This window comes from Patagioenas fasciata, chromosome W (assembly GCF_037038585.1).
Source record: "Patagioenas fasciata isolate bPatFas1 chromosome W, bPatFas1.hap1, whole genome shotgun sequence".
In the NCBI taxonomy this organism is placed as follows: domain Eukaryota; kingdom Metazoa; phylum Chordata; class Aves; order Columbiformes; family Columbidae; genus Patagioenas; species Patagioenas fasciata.
This window is the reverse complement of record NC_092559.1, coordinates 36,334,876-36,347,761: the sequence shown is the minus strand read 5'-3', so window position 1 is coordinate 36,347,761 and position 12,886 is coordinate 36,334,876.

Sequence of the window (12,886 nt, the reverse complement as noted above, 5' to 3'; positions counted from 1 at the left end):
CAAGACACCAGTCCAGACAGCAATACACGGGAAAGGTTTATCTCGCAGGGGCAAAAGGATGCTGGGACAGGAATTAGCAGGGCTCATTTGGGGAGCTTTAAACTAGATTTGAAGGGGGATGGGGTGGTAGCTGGGCTTGCATGCGTAGGGCATCACTCTAGAGTTCATGAGGGCTGGGAGGCCCCCCATACCCCTGAGGTGAAATCGGTGTGCTCAACTCACTCTCTGAAATGCCTGTACACCAATGCGGGCAGCATGGGGAATAAGCAGGAGGAGTTAGAAACCTGTGTTAGGGCAGGAGATTATGATCTGGTGACAATTACAGAGACATGGTGGGACAGCACACATGACTGGAATGTGGTCATGGATGGCTATGTCCTTTTCAGGAAAGACAGACCAGCCAGGCGTGGTGGTGGAGTTGCTCTTTATGTGAGAGAGCAACTACAATTTATTAAGTATTGTCCAGGCATGGATGAGGAGCAAGTTGAGAGTCTGTGGGGGAAAGTTAAGGGGCAGGCTGGCAAGGGTGACGCTATTGTGGGCATCTACTACAGACCACCAGATCAGGGTGAGGAAGTTGATGAGGCCTTCTACAGACAGCTGAGAGCAGCCTCGCAATCACAGGCCCTGGTTGTGGTGGGGGATTTTAACTTCCCTGATGTTTGCTGGAAGGACTACTCAGCTGGCCAGCCACAGTCTAGGAGGTTCCTCCAGTGCCTTGATGATAACTTTCTGATGCAAAGGGTGGAGGAGCCAACAAGAAGAGGTGCATTGCTGGACCTTATCATCACTAACAAGGAGGGTCTGGTTGAAGCGGTAAAGGTTGAGGGCTGCCTTGGTTGCAGCGACCATGAGATGGTGGAATTCAGGATCTCATGTGACAGGAGCAGGATAGCAAGCAGAACTGCAACCTTGGATTTCAGAAAGGTAAACTTTGGCCTTTTCAGGCAATCGCTAAGGGAAATCCCATGGGCAAGGCTGCTTGAAAGTAAAGGGGACCAAGACAGTTGGTTAGCGTTCAGGGACTGTTTCTACCGGGCACAAGATCAGAGCATCCCGACACATACGAAGTCAAGGAAGGGAGCCAGTAGACCTGCGTGGTTAAACAGGGAGCTGCTGGGTAAGCTCAAGTGGAAGAGAAGAGTTTACAGATCGTGGAAGGAGGGGCTGGCCACTTGGGGAGAATATAAGGCTGTTGTCAGAGGGTGTAGGGAGGTAACTAGGAAAGCTAAGGCCTCCTTAGAATTCCACCTGGTGAGAGGGGTCAAGGACAACAGGAAGAGTTTTTTCAAATACGTGACAGATAAAACTAACACCAGAGGCAATGTAGGCCCACTGATGAATGAGGTGGGTGCCCTGGTGACAGAAGACACAGAGAAGGCAGAATTACTGAATGCCTTCTTTCTCTCTGTCTACTCTACTGGAGGCTGTCCTGGGGAGCCCTGTACCCCTGAGACCCCAGGTGAAGCCAGGTCAGTGGAGGAGTTTGCTTTAGTCGATGAGGACTGGGTTAGGGAGCTATTAAATAGTCTGGACATCCATAAATCCATGGGTCCAGATGGGATGCATCTGCGGGTACTGAGGGAGCTGGCTGAAGTCATTGCTGGACCGCTCTCCATCATCTTTGCCAAGTCTTGGGAAACGGGAGAGGTGCCCGAGGATTGGAGGAAAGCAAATGTCACTCCAGTCTTCAAAAAGGGCAAGAAGGAGGACCCGGGTAATTATAGACCGGTCAGCCTCACCTCTGTCCCTGGGAAAGTAATGGAACAGCTTGTCCTTGATGTCATCTCAAGGCATATCAGGGATAAGAGGGTCATTAGGGGCAGTCAGCATGGCTTTACCAAGGGTAAGTCATGCTTGACCAACCTCATAGCCTTTTATGAGAATGTAACAAGGTGGATGGATGATGGCAGGGCGGTGGATGTGGTCTACCTTGACTTCAGTAAAGCCTTTGACACAGTCTCCCATAGCATCCTCACAGCTAAATTGAGGAGGTGTGGTCTGGACAATAGAGTAGTGAGGTGGGTTGCAAACTGGCTTAAGGAGAGAAGCCAGAGAGTGGTGGTCAATGGTGCGGAGTCTAGTTGGAGGCCAGTATCTAGTGGAGTGCCTCAGGGGTCAGTACTGGGGCCAATATTATTCAATATATTCATTAACGATTTGCACGAGGGAATTGAGTGTACTAGCAGCAAGTTTGCTGATGACACTAAGCTGGGAGGAGTGGCTGACACGCGAGAAGGCTGTGCTGCCATCCAGTGGGACCTGGACAGGCTGGAGAGTTGGGCGGGGAATAACCTGGTGAAATTTAGCAAGGGAAAGTGTAGAGTCCTGCATCTGGGCAGGAACAACCCCAGGTTCCAGTATAGGTTGGGAAATTACATATTAGAGAGCAGTGTAGGGGAAAGGGACCTGGGCGTCCTGGTGGACAGCAGGATGACCATGAGCCAGCACTGTGCCCTTGTGGCCAGGAAGGCCAATGGCATCCTGGGGTGTATTAGAAGGGGAGTGGTTAATAGGTCCAGAGAGGTTCTCCTTCCCCTCTACTCTGCCCTGGTGAGACCCCGTCTGGAATACTGTGTCCAGTTTTGGGCCCCTCAGTTCAAGAAGGACAGGGGACTGCTGGAGAGAGTCTAGTGCAGGGCAACAAAATGATCAAGGGAGTGGAGCATCTCCCTTATGAGGAAAGGCTGAGGGAGCTGGGTCTCTTCAGCTTGGAGAAGAGGAGACTGAGGGGTGACCTTATTAATGTTTACAAATATATAAAGGGTGAGTGTCACAAGGATGGAGCCAGGCTCTTCTCTGTGACATCCAGCGGTAGGACAAGGGGTAAGTGGTTCAAACTGGAACACAAGAGGTTCCACTTAAATTTGAGAAGAAACTTCTTCCCAGTGAGGGTAACAGAACACTGGAATAGGCTGCCCAGGAGGGTTGTGGAGTCTCCTACTCTGGAGGCATTTTAAACCTGCCTGGACGCCTTCCTGTGTAACCTCAAATAGGTGTTCCTGCTCCGGCAGGGGGATTGGACTAGATGATCTTTTGAGGTCCCTTCCAATCCCTAACATTCTGTGTGATTCTGTGTTAACTAGTTGCAAAGGACTTCTTAGAAAATTTACCGTGCTAGTTCTTGGGGTCATGGGAAAAAAAAGAAAGGCCATTTTTAAAATCCAATGGAATGCCAATTTTGGAACAAAGTTTTAACAGATGTATTTGTGTGTTTGCCAGAAAGCCCTATACCTCTCTTGGGTCAAGATTTGTTAAGTAAACTGTAAGCTCAAATAATGTTTTCTGAGAAGAAATGTTGAAGAGAAGAAATGTTCTGACAATTCTGTTTAGTTGCATGTCCCATAAGAAGGTGCTTGGAAGGTACAGATCTGCTTGCTGCAAGCAAGAAATCTCCAAGGAAATTTTGGATGCTGTATTTCCACTAGTATTGGCAGCTGAAGTATTGATAAAACCAATACTACACTGAGACAGAACTGAAAGAGGACTTTGAGCCGTTAAGGAAAAACAATGTCCAGTAAATACAAAACCCAAAATGGGGTTAGAGACTTTGATGAACAAGTTTATGACCACCTTACAGGCTGACTGCATTTGATTACACTTGCAGATTTGTCTATTTATAGCTACAACACAGAGGCAACCTGTGGCTATTGTAGGACAATATGATGAGAAAGCAAACAGATTGATATACTTGGAATGTGGGTTTTTTTGCCCAATTGTTTCTGTAAAACTATTATTCAGCCTCTAGAATTGATTATTACTCTGATCCATATGCGTGTCTGTATGCGTTGTTCTCATCACCGCATACAATAATGCTTTAAATCAGGTGTTCCATTTCTCTTGTCAAGGAATTAAACAAGTCATTCAGCCAGGCATTATCACTAGATTGTTTCCCTTGATGCATTAGTACCGAATATGTTATATGTCATCTTCTATTCTGGCTAGTTTATCAGCTATGCTAAAGCAGCACATGCCTTCAAAATTGAAGCAGCTTTTACAACCATTACCTACTCAGAAAAAACAGCAATAAGAAACATTAATATCAAAATCCCTTAGCATAGTATAATTCTGTAATACAGCTACCAGGGTTGACATGCTAATAAAACACATTTTTAAAATATCTGCAGCCATTAGTCTTCCCTTAATATAAAAGGCAGATGAGTTATTTACAGTAGAGACCAACCAAATCTAAGTATTTACATATTGGTCTTGCAGAAACATATCCAGGGCATATGCTTTTAGTACAAGATAGCAAAGCACGATGAGCCAACCTGTGGTAGGTGAAGAAAACAGGGGTGTCATCACCTTCCAGTAATACATATATGTTGTTCCAGCTTCTGCAGCTAATGTTACTCTGGGTCTGATAACCTGACATGAGGTGATTATCCACACAGTTTGGAGACATCTGGCTTGTACTTTTTCAAATTGAACTTCAATACAATATGTCTTGTTCTCAACATCAATAACACTGTTCCAATGCTGTCTCCTTGAGATAAGGTACAGGTATTCATCGTAGATACCCCAAATAAAAGAACTCGAAAATCTGATATTAGCAAAGGATGTAAAATAAGAGGAGAAGTCAGGGTACAGAACCATACAGCATTGTCTGGAGTTATTATATGAATTTTTACATCTAGATTAATAGGCTGCAGTCCCATGAGGGGTTCAGAAGGATCCACCATAGCCGTACATACCCTTGAGTCTTCTGGTTCTCATCTTGGGAGGCCGCTAAGGAATATTTGTTGCTGCTGTGGTTGGCCTGGCTTGTTCCCTAGTTGGATGTGATGGCATGAGCATTACCACTTAGGACCCCACTCCGCAAGCTCTTCAGTTTAAAGCCCTCCTCACCAAGTTGGCCAGCTTACTGCCTAAGATTCCCTTGCCTCTTTCAGACAGATGGATTCCATCCCTCCCTAACAGGTTATAGTCATAAAAGAATGTCCCATTGTCATAAAAGTCAAAACCCTCACAAGGGCACCAGCCTCAAAGCCAGGAGTTAATGTGCATTATGCATTTATTTCTGGCTACCCCCTTTCATCCAACTACAGAATGGAGGAAAAGGTAACTTGGGCACCAATATTTTTCACTTGTGCCCCTAGGGCTTTATAGTCTTCCTTGATTCTGCCCAGGCTCTGGCTTGCAGTGTCATTTGTCCCCCCATGAAAGAGCAGCAGTGGATAGCAGTCTGTGCTCTTGACAAGTTGTGGAACCCTCTCAGCAACATCTTGGATCTTAGCTCCCAGAAGGCAGTATACCTCTTGTGACTCCCGGTCAGGATGGCAGATGTGCGCTTCAGTGCCCTTTAACAGAGTCACCCACCACAAACACTCTTAGTTTCTTTTTATGGTATCCACTGTGTGCTACCGGTACAGTTTCTTCTTGCAGACCTTGCTCATTGATGCCTATAGCTGTTAAAGCTTCATATCTGTTTTCAGTTGTGATGCTGGAGGGTGGAGACTGAGATGGAGCCCTGCTTTAGTGGGTCACCAGGGTCCAAGGTGCCTCATTCTCAGTGATGTCCACTACATTCTCAGTGATGTCTGCTACAGGAGCATGGTTCTGTAACCACCTATCTATCACCATCTCACCTCCTCTAATACTGCACAGCCTTTTAACTGTTTGTTGCAACTCAACCACCTGACATAGCAGATCATCAGCCTGTGCACACCTTGTGCAGGTATTTACCTTTTCTCCAGGAATAGGGTCTGGGTACTCATTGCAACATACCACCTGTACTGAAGTCTCCTTCCTTACTGGTTCTGTCTGGGTGGAAGCATGAGACATCTCAGGGGCTTTCCCTGCAAGCGCACTGTTTTTAACTCTGAGGCGAGTGCACACCATTATGGCAGAGACCTAGAGCACAAGTACTACCTTGGGTTGTGGACCTACAAGTAGCCTGCAGCGCACTTCCTGCATGCCCTGACTGCAAACCCCCACACCCCTGTTTGCTTGCCCTGATCGCTTGTGCTCCTTAGAACCATTTAAATCTCTCACGGTTGCTCCACTTGCTTGCACGAATGCCACCACAGACTTCTCCTCAGAACTTTTCCCGTGTGACCATGGAGAAGTCATGAGGAGATGGGATGGAAAACCTACCTCAGTCCTAGAGGCACGTGTACATGAGTTGCAAGGAAAGACAACCACAAGAAGGGATTCTGCCAGGAAAAATGCTACTCCAGTTTCCAGTGGGCAGTCCCCCAGAGTAGAAGGGCTGATCTTACTTCTGAACCTCTTGAAGGGGCTTCTGATTCATTCTTGCAAAAAGGAAGCAGTGAGTACCATGACCAGGACTAGAGGGGCCCTGCCTCCAGCCAGGTGGAGGAGAGGGACAAGCTGTGTGGATTCAATGTCCTGGAACGTCAGACTCACAAGAGTACAAGGCTCAAGTGAACACCAGGACCCAATGTACTCTAATTCCATCAACCAATGAAGGGACAGAACCCATCAGTATTTCTGGAGTGACTGGAGGATGCCAACAGGTGACTGTACTGGAGGCTGAAGTGAGTCTAACTGGGAAGGACTGGCAAAAACACTCCATTGTGACTGGTTCAGTTGCTCCGTGTATTCTTGGTATAGACTACCTCAGAAGAGGATATTTTAAGGACCCAAAAGGGTACCGGTGGGCCTTTGGAATAGCAGCCGTGGAGACAGGACATGAAACAGCTATCTACCTTGCCCTGTCTCTCGGAAGACCCTTGTCTTGTAGGATTGCTGAGGGTCAAAGAACAGCAGGTGCCAATTGCTACCATGATGGTGCACCAGTGCCAGTATCACACTAACCAAGACTCTCTGATTCCCATCCATAAGTGGATTTGTTAACTAGAGAGCCAAGGAGTGATCAGTAAGACTCACACAGTCTTCAACAGTCTCATATGGCCAGTGCAAAAGTCCAATGGAGAGTGGAGACTAACGGTAGACTATCATGGCCTGAATTAATTCACGCCACCATTAAGTGCTGCTGTGCTAGAGCTGCAATATGAACTGGAGTCAAAGGCAACCAAGTGGTATGCCACAATTGACATTGCTAATGCATTTTTCTCTATTCCTTTGGCAGCAGAGTGCAGGCCAGTTTGCTTTCAGTTGGAGGGGCGTCCAGGACACCTGGAATCAACTGCTCCAGGAGTAGAAGCACAGCCCTACCATTTGTCATGGACTGATCCAGACTGCACTGGAACAGGGCAAAGCTCTGGAACACCTGCAATACATTGACAATGTCATCGTGTGGGGCAACACAGCAGAAGAATTTTTTGAGAAAGGGGAAAGAATGATCCAAATTTTTCTGAAAACCAGTTTTGCTATAAAGCAAAGTAAGGTCAATGATCTGGATGGGAGATCCAGTTTTTAGGAGTAAGATGGCAAGATTGACGTCATCAGATCCAAATGGATGTGATCAACAGCTATGTCTCCACCAACTAACAAAAAGGATAGACAGACTTCCTTGGGGGTTATGGGTTTTTGGATAATGCAAATTCCAGACTACGGTCAGATCGTTAGCACTCTTTATCAAGTGACCTGGAAGAAGAATGATTTTGAGTGGGACCCTGAGCAACAGCAAGCCTTTGAACAAATTAAGTGGGAGACAGTCCATGCTGTGGCTCTTGGGCCAGTCCAGGCAGGACAAGATGTTAAAAATATGCTCTTCACTTGGTGTGCATACAAAAGAGCCAAATCTAGCACATAGAGATGAGACAGAGCCTATCACAGAGTTGTGCAAGTCTGGATATTGGAATAAAGCTAGCATGCTAGAAAGAAAAGTAACAACTGTCACACACAAAATCTTATCATCACATTCACGCAGTAAAGAACTCAGGGTCTTCTGTATAATCACAAAATGCACATATTGAGTCAATGGATTCTCATGATTTAGCAGTCTGTGAACTTACTGTACCATGTAACAGACACTTATTTAAACTGTAATGTGCTTAAACAGATACCTACAAAAAAACAGGTTAATAAGGAACAGTATCTCGCAGAGTTCAGCAAGTTTTCTATGACTTGTGTGTTATCAGTTAATTCTCTCTCAGCTTGTTGAAGTTTAAACCATTCTGCCTGTAAAACTGTCTGAAATGATTCAATGATCTCTTGTAGAGTTTTATTTTTGTCCTGCTTTTCTCACTTTAGAAACAACAAAGTGTTATACTTAAAGATTCTATTCTCCGGACACTTTCCCAATCCCCACAATCTTAACCCTCGACAGTCAGTTTCTTGGTCACCTGTTTCTCGTTGCCCCTCTCGCCAGATGTGAATCTGTCCTTATCAATAACCTCGTATTCTATTGCTATGTTTACCAAAACATGTATCTAGTTCCCCAGTGTCGAGGGTTTAGACTGCGGGGTGACAATAAAACCCTGGCAGATGTATTGTTAACCTCCTCTCCTCCCCCGACTTCCCCCTTTTGCCCCTCCTCCTCCCCCCTTCCCACTAAGGACAGGTGATCGGGAGGAAAAGAAGGACAGAGAGAGAAGAGTTGGAAAAAATTAAAAATGTTTTACTAATGTTACTAATAAGAATAGAGAAAATAATACAAAATATACAAAACCAATCTTGAAAGTCTCAGCAACTGCAGAGCCAGCACCCAAAGTCCTGGATTGGACTCTGCAGCCAACCGGAGCTGGATTCAGTCTCACTAGGCCTCAGTTTGCAGGGACAACTAGCAAGGTCCTCTCCTAATGTCAGCCATAAGTAGAAGGGACAAAAAAGGCAAAAAGGGAAAGGGACGAGATCCTCATGATCTCCCACTTCTATATGAAGTATTCACATGAATGGAATGTTATACACAGTTGGTCAGTTTCTTGGTCACCAGTTTCTCGTTGCCCCTCTCACGAGATGTCCATCCATGCTTATCAATAACTTTGCATTCCATGGCTATGTTTACCAAAACATGTATCTGGTTCTCCAGGAAAATGCAGCTAATATGAAGGCTTTAGGGGACAGGCAAATTCACTAAAAGAGAAACTTGTTTTTAACAAAACCAGGACATTCTACCCCTTATAATATGCCATTCACGGAAATACTTAAACCTCATTAATACAATCTATCAATACAATCTAATGAATCACTACTACTATATATATATATATATATATATATACACGCAAATGTACATATATACACAGGAGTAATTAATCTTAATCAGTGAAACATCCTTTGAAAAGTTCATTAAGCTCATTTTGTCACAAAAGTCTCCCAGGGAAGGAAAGATGGTACAAGTGCATCTCATGACCACTGTTTGTGGGTTAAAGACATCAACTTCGAAAAACTTGTCAGGCGCCACTCGAAGAAGGTAGCTCTGGTTTCATCACCATTGTCTTGATCTGAAAGACACTTATTAAACATTGTTAGTGCGGTAATTCACATCATACAGTTCAGCATTGCATATTTTCACCTAAAATCAAATCCCCTTGAGGTACACACCGAACTTCTCCATCCTTAAGCATCACCCACCAGGTGCTGCCAGGTCCCTGGGCAAAAACAATCCCACGAATGGGCTTGCCTTTGCCTGAGGCAGGAGTAACCCAGACTGCCTTTCCTAACATATTTTTAATGTGTACTACAGGGACTTTCTCTCCTTCCAGAGTACGAAGAATTTCTGATTGAGCAGGCCCGGCTCGATTGGTTTATCCTCTAGTGTTGACCAACCAAGTGGCTTTTGCTAAATGTGAATCCCAGTTTTTAAAGGTTCCACCACCAAGAAGTGCCTTTAGTGTAGTTTTTAACAAACCATTGTACCTTTCAATTTTCCTAGAGGCTGGTGCATGATATGGAATCTGATATACCCACTCAATACCATGTTCTTTGGCCCAATTGTCTATAATACTGTTTTTGAAATGAGTACCATTGTCTGATTCAATTCTTTCTGGCGTACCATGACACCAAAAGACTTGCTTTTCAAGGCCCAAGATAGTATTTTGGGCTGTAGCATGAGGTACGGCATATGTTTCCAACCATCCAGTGGCTGCTTCCACCATTGTAAGTACATAACGCTTACCTTGACGTGTTTGTGGAAGTGTAATATAATCAATCTGCCAAGCTTCTCCATACTTATACTTTAACCATCACCTCCCATACCATACAGGCTTTAACCGTTTCACTTGTTTGATTTCAGCACAAGTTTCACATTCATGAATAACCTGTGAAATAGTGTCCATAGTTAAGTCCACCCCACCATCACGCTCCCATTTCTGTGTTGCATCTCTACCTTGATGCCCTGAAGCATCATGGGCCCATCGAGCTAAGAAAAGTTCACCTTTACGTTGCCAGTCCAAGTCCACCTCAGTTACTTGAATCTTGGCAGTTTGATCTGCTTGTTGGTTGTTTAGATGTTCCTCAGTGGCTCGACTTTAGGCACATGAGCATCTACATGACGAACTTTGGCAGGCAGGCTCTCTAGCTGAGCAGCAATGTCTTGCCACAGTGTGGCAGTCCAAATGGGTTTACCTCTGCGCTGCCAGTTGCTTTTCTTCCATTGCTGTAGCCACCCCCACAAGGCATTTGCTACCATCCATGAGTCAGTATAGAGATGAAGTACTGGCCACTTCTCTCGTTCAGCAATGTCCAAAGCCAGCTGGATGGCTTTCACTTCTGCAAATTGACTAGATTCACCTTGTCCTTCAGTGGCTTCTGTAACTTGTCGTGTGGGACTCCACATAGCAGCTTTCCACCTTCGATGTTTTCCTACAAGACGACAGGATCCATCTGTGAACAGTGCATACTGCTTATCAGTCTCTGAAAGTGTATTATATGGTGGTGCTTCTCCAGCACATGTTACTTCCTCCTCATCTGGAGACATCCCAAAGTCTTTGCTTTCTGGCCAGTCTGTAATCACTTCTAAGATCCCTGGGCGATTGGGATTTCCAGTTCAAGCTCGTTGCGTGATCAGTGCAATCCATTTACTCCATGTAACTTCGGTTGCATGATGTGTAGACGGAACCGTCCCTTTGAACATCCAGCTCAGCACCGGCAGTTGAATTGCTAGGAGTTGTGCTTCAGTACCGATAACTTCTGAAGCAGCTCGAACTCCTTCATATGCTGCTAGTATCTCTTTTCCAGTTGGAGTATAGCTGGCCTCAGATCCTTTGTATCCTCGACTCCAAAAACTTAAGGGTCGGCCTCGTGTTTCTCCTGGTGCTTTCTGCCAGAGGTTCCAGGTAGGACCATTATCTCCGGCTGCGGTGTAGAGCACATTTTTAACATCTAGTCCAGTCCGAACTGGTCCAAGGGCCACCGCATGAGTTATCTCACACTTAATTTGTTCAAAGGCTTGTAGTTTTTCCTGGCCCCACTCAAATTGGAGGGCTCACAATGTGACTGTAGTCAGGAATATGCATTCTCCAAAAACCTACAATGCCCAGGAAAGTCTGTGTCTCCTTTTTATTAGTAGGTGGAGACATTGCTGCAATTTTGTTGATCACATCCATTGGGATCTGACGACGGCCATCTTGCCATTTTATTCCTAAAAACTGGATCTCTCGTGCAGGTCCCTTGACCTTGCTTCGTTTTATGGCAAAACCAGCATCCAAAAGAATCTGAATTATTCTCTCACCTTTCTCGAAGACTTCTTTCGCTGTGTTGCCCCATGCAATGATGTCATCAATATATTGCAAGTGTTCTGGAGCTTTACCTTGTTCCAGCGTGTTCTGGATCAGACCATGGCAGATGGTAGGACTGTGTTTCCACCCCTGGGGCAAGCAATTCCATGTATACTGGATGCCCCTCCAGGTGAAAGCAAACTGCGGCCTGCACTCTGCTGCTACAGGAATAGAGAAAAATGCATTAGCAATGTCAATTGTAGCATACCATTTAGCTGCCTTTGACTCCAGTTCAAATTGCAGTTCTAGCATGTCAGGCACAGAAGCACTCAGTGGTGGCGTAACTTCATTCAGGCCACGACAGTCTACAGTTAGTCTCCACTCATCACTAGATTTACGCACTGGCCAAATTGGGCTGTTAAAAGATGAGCGAGTCTTACTGATCACACCCTGGCTTTCCAATTGATGTATCAACCTCTGGATAGGAATCTCGATTGGTGCGATACTGCCTGCAATGCACCGTCGTGGTAGCAATTGGCACCTGCTGATCGTCAACCATCAGCAGTCCTACAACAGAAGGGTCATCTGAAAGACCAGGCAAATCAGACAGCTGTTCAATTTTCTCAGTGTCCACAGCTGCTATACCAAATGCCCACCTATACCTTTTTGAGTCCTTAAAATACCCTCTCCTGAGGTAGTCTATACCAAGGATGCACGGAGCATCTGGACCAGTCACAATGGGATGCTTTTGCCAGTTTTTCCAGTTTAGGCTCATTTCAGCCTCTACAACAGTCAGTTCCTGGGATCCCTCAGTCACTCCAACAATATTGATGGATTGCGTTCCTTTATAATTAGAAGGAATTATTGTGCACTGAGAACTAATGTCCACTAAAGCTTTGTACTCCTGGGGGTGTGTTATACCAGGCCAGCGTATTTGTACAGTTCAATAGACTCTGTTATCCCTTTCTTCCACCTGGTTGGAGGCAGGGCACCTCTAATTCCTGTTTTGCACAGTCTCTGGGTGTGAATTAGAGGTCCCTTCAAGAGCATCAGAATCTTTTCTGCCCCTTTTTGTAAACTGGAGCAGCCATTTTCCTAGGAGTTTTTCCTTTTAACTGATGTACTCGTTCTTGAATTTCTGAGGTAGGCCTTCTATGCCACCTACTCATGTTTTCTCCCTGCTCACGTAGGAAGAACCACAGTGAACCTCTTTTTGTGGACTGCCTCTGTCTTCTCTCTTGAGATTGAAAAGTCCTTCTCCTAATAGTTGAAACATAGGTTCATACAAGTCATTAATGGCACCTGTCTTCTCTGAGTTCTTTGATCTCTTGCAACAGCTTTTCAAACCGGTCATCAAA